Source organism: Acanthochromis polyacanthus, chromosome 22, assembly GCF_021347895.1.
Source record: "Acanthochromis polyacanthus isolate Apoly-LR-REF ecotype Palm Island chromosome 22, KAUST_Apoly_ChrSc, whole genome shotgun sequence".
Taxonomy (NCBI): domain Eukaryota; kingdom Metazoa; phylum Chordata; class Actinopteri; family Pomacentridae; genus Acanthochromis; species Acanthochromis polyacanthus.
The window spans coordinates 3155948-3168920 of record NC_067134.1 but is presented as its reverse complement, the minus strand read 5'-3'; the positions used below and the strand labels follow the sequence as shown (position 1 = coordinate 3168920).

Genomic DNA, 12973 nt, shown 5'->3' with positions numbered 1-12973 from the left:
GGTCTGAGCAGCTGTGAAAAACCACCGTGCAGGTTCTGAAGCTGATTAGTTTAGCTTGTAGATGACAACATGCACGAGTTTTCTGCCCTGTTGATATCCTTGTGAATTTTGCATCCCTCTTTACACTAAAACATAATTTGGAATTTTTGACTACTGCATGTGCTGCTTTTCAAAGTCCAACTGAATAATTTGAATTGGAGAAAAATTGTTTAAAACACTAATTTTCTTATTTGGTATTGGTTCGAATATTTTCTAGAGCCCAGGTAAGTGAAACACTAATGCTGCAGAAAGTATGAAACATTTGTTATTGACACAATCACTGCATCAGCATTCAGCACTCATTATTGTGTGATGGTCTCTGTCTCTGTCTGTGAGGGGTAAACTACGCTGTGATTGCCGTGAAAACGTGCCTAGGACAGAGATTTTATTGTCTGCTAACAGTAAAAGCCACAACATAACACATATTGTCTTCAAGCAGGCCTTGAAGTTGGTGTATTCACACAGGATCAAATAGCACGCCGGAGCTTCTTGCCACTACCGGAAGTCAGCGCCGATTTACCATGGCGCCGCTGTTGTCCGCCGAGCAGTGAGCGGTCTAGCTCTATATATACATCATTGGTTCACCCTGCTTCCTGTCTTTGAGCTAAGGTAGGCTAACAGTTCACCCTGCTTCCTGTCTTTGAGCTACGGTAGGCTAACAGTTCACCCTGCTTCCTGTCTCTGAGCTAAGCTAGGCTAACAGTTCACCCTGCTTCCTGTCTCTGAGCTAAGGTAGGCTAACAGTTTACCCTGCTTTCTGTCTTTGAGCTAAGGTAGGCTAACAGTTTACCCTGCTTCCTTTCTTTGAGCTAAGGTAGGCAAACAGTTTACCCTGCTTCCTGTCTCTGAGCTAAGCTAGGCTAACAGTTTACCCTGCTTCCTGTCTTTGAGCTAAGCTAGTCTAACAGTTTACCCTGCTTCCTGTCTGGAGCTAAGCTAGGCTAACAGTTTCCCTCTGCGCTCAGCATTAATGCTAAGCTAGGCTAACACTTCACCCTGCTTCCTGTCTTTTAGCTAAGCTAGGCTAACAGTTTCCCTCTGCGCTCAGCATTAATGCCAAGCTAGGCTAACAGGTTCCCTCTTTTCTCAGTATTAATGCTAACCTAGGGTAACAGTTTCCCACTTTTCTCAGCATGAATGCTAAGCTAGGGTAACAGTTTTCCTATGCTCTCAGCATTAATGCTAAGCTAGGGTAACAGTTTCCCTCTGCTCTCAGCATTGATGCTAAGCTAGGCTAACAGTTTCCCTTTGCTCTCAGCATTAATGTTAAGCTAGGCTAACAGGTTTCCTCACCTCTCAGCATTAATTCTAAGCTAGGCAAACAGTTTCCCTCTGCTCTCAGCATTAATGCTAAGCTAGGCTAACAGGTTTCCTCACCTCTCAGCATTAATGCTAAGCTAGGGTAACAGTTTCCCTCTGCTCTCAGCATTAATGCTAAGCTAGGCGAACAGGTTCCCTCTGCTCTCAGCATTAATGCTAATCTAGGGTAACAGTTTCCCCCTTTTCTCAGCATTAATGCTAAGCTAGGCTAGTCATGGTGTGTAGCTGAGCTAACTGTTCTTCTGCTTCATTCTTGGTGTTTCTCTCTTCCACTGATTCTCAGGTGTTTTCTGTCCAGCCCCTGTCAATATTCATGGATATGGGATCCCTAGTCAGCCATAAGGATGGAATTATGAAGGAGTGGCAGCAGAATGAGAGAGCACGGTATGATATTATAACCTGTGATTTATAATGCTATATGCTATAACCTAATGAATGTGTGAATTAACCAAATGCTTACTTTTTTACTCTTTATATTCTTTAATTTTGAAACAGTGTAGAAATCAGAAGAGTGCCTCATTCAGAAGGATGAAGTGTTGATTATTTTTTGGGGAAATGTCTTTTCTTTATACATTTTCATAAGTTGGTTGTTTCTTTAAATATGTCCTTTTTACTGGTTTGATAGGTTTCAGAAAGAGTTTTGAAAAAGGTTAAAATAAGAGGGTTTTAACTTTGTAAGGAGGAGAGAAGTCACAAGCAAAGTGAACCAGGGTCAAATGTTCACCGTAAAGATACAACTCAAAATAGATTGGGGATTTTTATAAGTTTGGAAAATGGGAGACGGGCTGACTGGACAGTCCAAAATAGATAGTTCCAGTTCCTTAAAAGTGGAGGTGTCATGCGGTCGGTGCATGGTACAAGTGTGCGAGTTGGGAGGGGGGAAGATGAAGTCATTGCTATGTTAATTAAGGGTGCAGTCATTGCATATGCAAAAGGTTCAGTTCACTATAAATTATATCTGATCCAGACGCAAGTTGGGAGTCGTTGGGTGGTAGTCGCTCGATGCAAACCAGGGTAGAAATGCCCTGAGCTAAGGGGATTTTATCACGTAACTCGGACGGGGGATTCAACATGATCTGCAAAGGAATAACTGTTCTGTTGGAATTATGGACGGAAGTACTGCTTTTTCTGCAGTGTTTGAGGATTATGGAACTGTGATCTAAAAATAATGCTGACTGAAGGAACATTACTGAACTCTATTTTCCCTATGAGGAACAACACCAGAATGGATTAACAAAGTTGATTGGCCCAACCAAGAAAAATGGATACATGCAGATCTAAATCTGGTCTGGATCCCCGTCCACTTCCCCCTGGGCCCCGGCGGGTCTCAAACACTTGTTGGGTCTCAGGTGAGCAGTCCACTACGGCCAAGCCAGCTGCTCTGTCTCCAAATGATGTAATCTGGGTGATTATTACTCTTCTTTTAGGAAAGCATGGTTCCAGTTAGGAGTTAGGATGAGTGGGTTGAATATTATCTAATGTTTGATTATTTGTCTGATGATTTATTGGCTATGCTTTTGCCCTGCTAAATATATTTTAATAAAGCATTATTCTGCAATTAAAGACAACAAATTGCAAGTGCTATTTTTTATCCCTGAATAAATACTTATACATCTAGCTCTGGATGTAAAAAGTCAGATTACTGCATGCATAACAATAGTAGAGGTTCTAAAAGGTTACCTAATTACAGGGGCCAGGTTGGCCCTGTATAAACATATCCTGGAGGTTGTCTATATGTCCATAACCTCTGAATTAAACCTAGGAACTTACCAAGTGCAAGATCCATGAGAGGAAAAGCTGCCGTTAACAGGCGTGACTGGTGATTAAGTTTAACTATACCGAAGTGGCTACTCGGTTAAATTAATTATCAGAGGATGCAGGGATGGGCGTCTGGATGAAGGCAGTGAGAAAGCTAGGTGAATTTTCTTCGTTCACCAGCTTAACAGTTCTGCAGCATCCCTCTGAGCTGGATCTCAGGGGGCAGTAGAACCGGACCCGTAAGACGGAGAGCTGGTCCAGTGATTCCCTGACAGCTGAATAAGTTAATGAAGGGGTCTCTGGCCCTGAGGATCAATACCCCTCAGGAAGAAGGAAACATTTAGCGCCCCCTACCCTCCACCACCGCTAGAAATAGCATCATTAGTCTAGAAATTATTACAAGTACACCTCTGTACATGAAGGAAAACTAAAAACAAAGAAAAAGAAAGAACTCTTGATCCACTTCCAACAAAGAAAAACTTTATGAACGTTTTTTAGTTTAAAATGCATCAATTAGCCTTAAAGTCAACAAATTTAATCCTTCTGGAAACTCTAAACATTTTAATCGACTAATTCATCCATTTGATGGAGAAAAATACCCTGAAATAAAACCAATAAATAATCAAAGTGATCAGCATCATTCCCTCAGGAGCTCAACATAGAAACACTTCCACTGATTGAGCTGATTTTTAATCAGAATGATGAAGTCAGGATTAACGGCTACAATGAGCTCGTTTTTAACCAACAACTTTTCAAAGCGTGTTTGAAGCGTGACGCTGCAACTCTCAGCTCCTGCTCAGTGTTTAGAAAGATCTGGACCTGGTCTCCAGCAGCAGAGAAGCCGGTCTCACAAAGATCAGCAGAAGAACGTCCACAGCCCTCAGAGTGGATTCTGCCTCTCTACACTCAGACACAATTCACTCACAGTCTGAGATGTGAACCTCAGACGTCACGTTGATGAGCTGCTCCTCCTCTGCAGAGCTGGAACCAGTGGGAGCACTGGAAGGATCTCTCAGCCACTCATACTGGGAACTGTTTTCAGGGAACTACTTCTTAAACAATCCCATCAGTCATGAAATAAGCTGCTTCATACATGGAATCACTGAGGTGGCATCATAGCCGCTGCTTTCTACAAATTCCTGCAGGTTCTCCAATCAGTCAGTATCTCCTCCATCCAGTGGCTGCCCCACATCGCTAGCTTTCCACTAAACAGCTCATCTAGTCTGTGACCTGAGTGAGGAGTTTATCTTTCCCTTCAACCTGCACATTTACTTCATTTAGCATCCAAATGTGTCCCTCAGGTAGGCCACTTTCACCTGGAACTTTTCATCACTCCATTTTTCTCACACTTCTTCTTGTCTTCCTGCTTCACAAACATTCTGATCTCCTCTCTGAGCTCAGAAACTCTGGACTCGACTTTCCCTGGTGACAGCCACCTTGGTTCAGAGTCAAACAGCACAGCTTGATGTTCAGCTCCCATCTCCTCACAGGGAGCAGAGAAGACTCTAGTTTTAGTGCTCTGCTCTTTAGAAAACTGACTCCAGTCACAAGCTCCCTTCATCCAGAGGAAAGCTGCCTTGATGCCAGAGCTTCTCTGTGGACCACAGTGTGTCCACTCAGCAGTAGGTGAGGTCTTCTGGATGACTTCCTCAAGCCCTTTTCTCCTCCCTGCCATGGTCTGTGCACCATCACTGCAAACACCACTTCTCCCACTGTAGCCCATTCTCAGTCAGAAAGCAGTCCAGGATTTAGAACATCTCTTCAGCTGTGGCTGTCTCTGACATATTTACTAAAAACTAGATCCTCACACAGGGAGTCTGTTGTGTCCAAACTTACAGAAGCCACAAACAAGCAGTCTTTGCTGCTGTCAGGCTTCATGGAACTGAAAGGCACAACGTTTGTCTTTGACTTCATCTACCAGCTGTTCCTGAACATGGTTAGCCATGTCATTTACACGTCTGGACACAGAGTCATTGGACAGAGGGACACTTTTTATTTGTGTCTTCCAGCAGGACACAGATCATGTCTAATGCTGCAGGGAGTATCCGATCCTCTGCTATGGTGAGGACATTTTACACCCACCACTTTGGTATGCCTCCTTATATCATGCTAACAGCGCTCTCTGCTTTAGCCACGTAGCATTCATGAAGCCCATGTTTGTTGGCAATATTCAGCAGGTTTTCACTGAAAAAACTCCAGCGGCTGATCAGCGTGGTTGGAGTGTAATGTGTTGAAGTGATGTCTTCATTTATTTGGCTTCATGCTGTCCACTAACAACATTTTTAGACTCAGTAAACATAGCGGTCTGTCCTCGTCTCCCACCGTAATCACAGTGAAGCTAAGAGCTACAGATGCTTCGTCACATTTCCTCATCTGAGTTTTCAGGATATTTTTGTTTGTCTCATTGTCTCCGTCTCTCTCTCTCTGCCTTTCTTCTCATTCCTGTTAAATATTTTTCCGTTGTGTCTTCTGTGTGTTTGGTTGTAGTATTTCAGATCTCCTGCTCTGTGGTGTGTGTTCACTGCCCCCAGGGGGCGCCACTATTTAAGAAGCACTGAGCTAGGCTAAAAGGTTCCTGTCTGTACTTGAGAGTGTCTGTCTGTCTGTACCTGAGAGTTTCCAGTCTACAGTGTGGATCCTCCACTTTAGCTCTCAGCATCTTCTCTCCTGAGTCTCCTGGATGGTTGTAGCTTAGGTCCAGCTCTCTCAGATTTGAGGTCTTCAAGCTCAGAGCTGAGGCCAGAGAAGCACAGCCTTCCTCTGTGACCAGACAGCCTGACAGCCTGCACACACAACACAACACAAACCTGATGGACAACACTTGGCTGGATGTTTCTCTCTCTCTTTTCTTCTTTGTCTTTCAGATACATTTTGCTGCACATTTCATGAATCTCAAGCAAATCAACAATTCTACAATTTCATTTAGCAGACGCTTTTGTCCAAAGCGACGTACAACACAAGCAAGAATTCAGACATCAGGAAAAACCTGTAGTAAGTGCAAAAAGTGCTTCAAGTGCGATTGGTCAAAGGTGTTGCCATCAAGTTGCAGAAGAATTGCCTCCCCCCCCCCTCCTTTTTTTTCAACTTTGTCAGCGCTATATAAGTGCTAGGTTTTGGACCACCTGACTTATTCTACCTCTAAGGTGGAGTCAGATTAAGTGCCTAGGTGTTCTCTAAACAATTGAGTCTTCAATTGTCTCTTAAAAGTAGAAAGGGACTCAGCAGAATGCACAGAGTTTGGTAGTTTGTTCCACCATTTGAGAACAACAGAGGAGAAGAGTCTGGCTAGAGATTTCAAGCCGTGCTGGGCTGGAAGAACCAGGCGTCTCTCACATGCAGAGTGAAGTGGGCATGAAGGGGAGTAGACCTGGATCAGGGAATCCAGGTAGGCTGGGGCCGTTCTTGTAAATGTTTTGTAATCCAGGAGGAGCGTTTTGAATTTGATTCTGGCTGCAACTGGAAGCCAGTGAAGGGAGATGAACAGGGGAGTGACATGAGCTCTTTTGGGCTGGTTGAAGACCAGACGTGCTGCTGCATTCTGGATCATCTGTAGAGGTTTGACTGTGCATGCAGGGAGACCTGCCAGAAGAGAGTTGCAGTAGTCAATACGTGACATCACAAGAGCCTAAACCAGAAGTTGCGTGGCCTGTTGGGTCAGGAAGGATCTGATCTTCCTGATGTTGTAGAGGGCATAACGACAAGATCGAGAAACTGAGGCCACGTGAACCTTAAAGGTCAGCTGGTCATCAATCATGACACCCAAGTTTCTGGCTGAGTTTGTGGGCACAAGTAGGCTCGAGTGGAGTTGGACACTGATCTGAGGCTGAACAGATGGAAAAGCTGGAAAGATCATGAGTTCAGTCTTAGACAGATTTAGCTGAAGGTGCCGTTCCTTCATCCATGTGGAGATATCAGCCAGACATGCTGATATCCGAGCTGAAACTGTTGTGTCGTCAGGTGGAAAAGAGAAGAAAAGCTGAGTGTCGTCAGCATAACAGTGGTAGGAGAAGCCATGGGAGCGGATCACTGCACCAAGTGAGGTGGTGTACAGAGAGAACAGTAAGGGACCAAGCACTGACCCCTGAGGGACCCCAGTTGATAGGTCATGTGACCTTGACACCTCCCCTCGCCATGACACTCTGAAAGATCTGCCTGTGAGGTAGGACTTGAACCACAACAGGACAGAACCTGAGATGCCGAGCTCAGAGAGTGTGGAGAGGAGGATTTGATGGTTCATGGTGTCAAATGCAGCAGACAAGTCCAGCAGCAGTAGGACAGAGGACTGACCAGCAGCTCTCACCAGCCGCAGAGATTCTGTGACTGATCGGAGTGCAGTCTCAGTGGAGTGGTCGCACCTTAAGCCTGACTGAAAAGGATCAAGTTGGTTGTTGTTCCGCAGATGTTCAGAGACCTGGTTAAATACTGAGTGCTCCAGTGTTTTTGACAGGAATGGTAGAAATGAGACTGGTCTGTAGTTTTCAACCTGGGCTGGGTTGAGATGAGGCTTTTTGAGCAGTGGGGTGATGCAGGCTTGTTTAAAAGTAGCAGGAAAAATGCCAGTTTCCAGGGAGGAGTTGACAATGTGCGTGACTGCAGGTTTGATTGTGGGCAAGATGGTCTGCAGGATGCTAGTGGGTATTTGATCGAGAGGACATGTTGTAGGTTTTGAGCTCAGAAGAAGTTTGAAAACCTCATCCTCGCTCAGAGGAGTAAAAGAGCAGAGTGAAGGAGTAGTGGGTTTGAGCTGAGTGGCCTGGTCAGGCTCAGAGAACTGGTTGCTGATTGCAGCCACCTTTTCAGTGAAAAAGGAGGCAAACATGTCTGGAGTCAGCTCAGTGGACGGCTGAGCAGCTGGAGGAGAAAGCAAGGAGTTGAACGCCATAAACAGTTTTCTGGAATCAGAAGCTGCACAGATCTTGTTCTGATAAAAAGTTTTCTTTGTGGACTCCAAGCAGGAGGTAAAGGAAGCAAGTTTCTGTTTGTATGAGGACAAATCAGCAGGTTCTTGGGATTTACGCCACTTTCTTTCTGCTGCCCTGAGTCCAGCTCTTTGTTCTCTCAGAACTTCAGAGAGCCATGGACTTGGTTGTTTTTTCTTGGCCGGTTTGGACACCAGGGGGCAGAGTTTGTCCAAAGAGGATGCCAGAGAGGAACAGAGTGTTTCAGTAGCCTCATTAACAGGAAGTGAGGAGAAGTGTGAGTGGTCAGGCATGACAGAGCTCACCTCCTCAGACAGCTGAGCTGCTGTGAGGGACTTCAGGTTTCTGCAGAAGGAGACCATCGGTGTTGGTGTCTGCAATTGTGGAAAGGCAGCCGCAAATTTTACCAAGAAAAGGTCTGACAGGTGTAGTGGAGTAACTGTCACCTCTGCTGTGGAGCAGTTATGAGTCAGGACCAAGTCAAGGACCTTACCAGCTTTGTGGGTGGGAGGAGACGGAGCCAGTACAAGTGCAAAAGAGGAGATGAGTGCCAAAAAGTCATGAGCCTGAGGTCTGTCAATGTGAATGTTCATGTCTCCCATGACAATCAGTGGTGTGCCATCATCAGGGAAGTCAGAGAGTAACATGTCCATTTCAGAGACAAAGCCATCCAGATTACCCCCTGGTAGGCGGTACACAACCAGAATATATGCTTTGATTGGAGTAGTGACCTTTAAGGCATGATATTCAACAAAGATTAGTGGGATTTAATCATGTCAAAACTAAACCCTGACAAAGTCCTGCACAAGTTCACACAACACAGAGGTCCTGTACAAGAAGGGCCAAAGTCGTCTCCACCTGCTGAGCAGACTGAGGTCCTTTGGAGTGTGCAGGACTCTGCTCCGGACATTGTATGACTCCGTAGTAGCGTCTGCTGTTTTCTATGCAGTGGTCTGTTGGGGAGCAGGGAGCACAGAAAGGGACAGAAAGAGACTGAACGGACTGGTCAGGAGGGCTGGTTCTGTGCTGGACTGTTCCCTGGACTCCATAGAGGAGGTGGGTGAGAGGAGGATGTATGCAAAGCTCACATCCATCAGGGACAACCCCTCCCACCCACTGCATGACACTGTGAAGTCTCTAAGTAGCTTTTTCAGCAGCAGACTGAGACACCCACCCTGCAAGGAGTGCTATCGCAAGTCATTCATTCCATCTGCTATAAGACTTTATAACACCAGCATCACTGGCTGATGTTAACATAAAACTGGATTCTATCACATCATCCTTTACCACATAATCTGCACAGTTCTTGCACTACTGAATCTTTTTTGTACTTTACATCATTCCATAAGCCACTTTTTCCATCCTACACTCTTGAACCTATTGTGAAAATTATTGATTATAATTATATTGTTGTTTATTGTTGTTTATTGTTGTTGCTCTTGCTGTATGCTGTATGCTGCTGTAACATGGGAAATTTCCCCGGACACGGGGAGTAATAAAGGATTATCTTATCTTAAGTTCAGTAAAAGCTCATTTGATGAATCCCATCAGCAGAAATGATTGTACTCAGGTTAGCTGTTTATCCACTGATAGAAATCACATCAGTTTCAAAGTGAGTGAGTCCTGACCTGAGAGCTTCCAGTTTACAGTGTGGACTCTCCAGTCCAGCAGAAAGACTCTCCACTCCTGAATCCTTCAGGTTGTTGTTAGTCAGGTCCAGCTCTGTCACACTGGAGGACTGGGAGCTGAGGACTGAGGACAGAGCTCCACAGCTTCTCTTTGACAGATTACAGTCACTCAGTCTGAAGAGACAAAAAGCAGATTATACTGATGAAACAGCAGCAAAATGAAAAAGGATCTTCAGTCTCCAACTACTTACACAACTTTCTTGGAGGCTTTGACCACTGGCAGCAGCCTCAGAAGAACCTCCTCTGAAGCAGAGTATTTCTTCAGGTCAAACACGTCCAGATGTTCTTCTGATGACAGTAAGATGAAGCCCAGAGCTGACCACTGAGCAGGAGACAGTTCATCTGTGGACAGACGTCCTGATCTCAGGGACTGTTGGATCTCCTCCACTAGAGAAACATCCTTCAGTTCATTCAGACAGTGGAACAGATTGATGCTTCTCTCTGCAGACACATCCTCACTGATCTTCTTCTTGATGTACTCCACTGTTTTCTGATTGGTCTGTGAGCTGCTATCTGACTTTTTCAGCAGATCCTGTAGCTTCTCCTGATTGGTCAGCAATGACAGACCCAGGAGGAAACGCAGGAACAAGTCCAGGCGTCCGTCTGGACTCTGTAGGGCCATGTCAATAGAAATCTTTTGAACCTTTGTTGAAGATGTTTCGCTTAAAAGCAGACGAATGTTCTTCAGTGACAGTTGTGGTGAAGGCATCACATTTTTGTTTTTGTTAATGAGCGACATTCTCACATGAAGAGCAGCCAGAAACTCCTGAACACTCAGATGGACGAAACTGAACACCTTGTCTTTCTCTTTCCGTCCACGCTCTGCTTTGAAGATCTCTGTGAACACTCCTGAGTACACTGAGGCTTCACTTACATTGATGCCACTTTCTCTCAGATCTTTCTCATAGAAGATCAGGTTTCCCTTCAGCAGCTGATTAAAAGCCAGTTTAGCTAATGACTTAATGTACTGAATGCTCTTCTCTGCACCATACTTTTCTTTTGTGTGATCAATCTGAACGATCAGAAACTCTGTGTACATCTCAGTCAGGGTTCTGGGCAGATCTCCTCCCTCTCTGGTTCTCAGCAGCTCCTCCAGAACTGTAGCAGTGATCCAGCAGAACACTGGGATGTGGCACATGATGTGGAGGCTTCGTGACTTCTTCATGTGGGAGATGATGCTGTTGGTCTGCTCCTCATCTCTGAATCTCTTCCTGAAGTACTCCTCCTTCTGTGGGTCATTGAACCCTCTGAGCTCTGTAGTGGTGTTGATGAGGTTTTGAGGGATCTGATGGGCTGCTGCAGGCCGTGTGGTTATCCAGAGACGAGCTGAACGCAGCAGGTTTCCTCTGATAAGTTCCTTCAGCAGGACTTCTATTTTAGTTGACTTTGTTACGTCCACAGAGCGAGCGTTGTTGACATCAAAGTCCAGATGAAGGCGATTCTCGTCCAGTCCATCAAACACAAACAGCAGTTTGAATCTGCTCTTCTTGTAGCTGCTGTTTCCTGATGACTGCAGAGCTGTAAAGATGTAATTCAGAGCCTCCACTGTGACGTCTTTAGTTTCTGGGATGCAGAAATGAATGAGCTCTGCCAAACCAAACTCTTTTCCCTGCAGTGAATTCAGAGCACGGAAAGTGAACGGGAAAATAAGATGCACGTCTTGATTGGTTCTTTCTTCGGCCCAGTCCAACACAAACTTGTGCACGAGGAATGTTTTTCCAATCCCTGCAATCCCATTGGTCAGCACTGTTCTGATGGGCATGTCTTTTCCAGCAGGATGCTTGAAAATGTCTCTGGGTTGGATCTGTGTCTCTGTGTCTGATGGCTTCCACACCGTGTCAATCTGTAGGACCTCATGCTGTGTGTTGATGTGCACATCCCGGCCAGCTGTGATGTACAGCTCTGTGTAGATATCAACCAGACGCTGCTCATCTAATGCCCACCCCTCTGTTATAACCTTAAACGTGTCCTGGAAGTGTGACTGAAGCTTCTGTTGGTAATATGTGATGGGACGTGGTTCGGGTACCGGAACAGTCTGATCTGTGTCAAACATGAAAGGAATAGTGTGAGATGAGTGTCTACAGAAACCTCTGTTGTTGTTGTTGGAAAAAGACAAGCAACTGAAAAGAGGCTGAAATTTTAATTAACCACCTACAACTTTTGAGGCTAATAAAAAGTTGGGCTATTGTGTGAGTGAGATTTTTATAAACTTACTCCTGAGGGTTTCAACCTAAACTCTACATATCAACTTACATAGCAACTTACTCTGATCATTTGGAGGAAAGAAAATGAAACAACTGACTGAAGGATCAACTCAGCTAAAGGTCTTATCAGATGGTTTACTATGGAGGCAGTCAGAAGGTAGCTGGGTTTCCTCAAGTCCAATTTAAACTGTTCTTAGAGTTCCTATTAGGGTGAGACCCTTTCGATCAGAGGTGTCAAACTCAAATACACAGTGGGCCAAAATTTAAAACTTGGACTAAGTTGCGGGCCAACATTTATATTCACTGAAAAAAAATCTTCCTCCAAATATAACAATGAACCTTTTTATATGGACCCAAACAAGTTTTGCTTAAACACTGAATATGGAAGCAAAGCTTAATACTATACAATACACAGGCCATAAAGAGCAGAACAGGTATAAATTTAAATATAGAATATCAGATTTTGTTATCTTTTTTGGACTTCTTTCACTACTTAAATATGTATTTTTGAGTCTTTATAGTTCTGTCTGTTTCCTTTGAGGGCTACATTTGATAAAATAGAATTAAAAATGGTGACAAAAAGATCAGAACTTAATAATTGTAGGGTCCACCAGCCATTATTACACAGGGGAACAGGACAAGAACAGATTTAACACCTTCACAGCCACAGTGGAGACGAGGCTTGTTTTGATCAGTGAAGCTGGGACACCAGGACACTGCAAGCAAGATGCTTTCCACATCTGATACAAGGGTTCAAGGTATCGAATCAGCAGGAGAGCATGAGACCAGGCGTTACAGGACGTCCCCACACAGACCTCCAGGATGTAAATTAGTCCCATCTTCACCAAGAGACTGGTCTAAACCCCCACTCACGATCTGGCCAACATCAGGACCAAATGGCCACCAATACACATTCTGACTGGGATGACAACTTCCCAACTTCACTGACAAGGAACTCTGAACTCCAGTCAGAACCAACAAAGACAATCATCTCTCAATTCTGGACTAAACTCCTTTTATGTACATCCGTTTCACCAAACAAGTG

General features: G+C 44.7%; 1 protein-coding gene across 1 annotated transcript in view; it reads right to left on the bottom strand.

Annotated features, from left to right (window-relative positions):
- LOC127530226 (NACHT, LRR and PYD domains-containing protein 3-like) overlaps nt 1-12973 on the bottom strand; it is a 499749-nt gene that overhangs the window by 8499 nt on the left and 478277 nt on the right. The gene's annotated exons all lie outside the window — the stretch shown is intronic.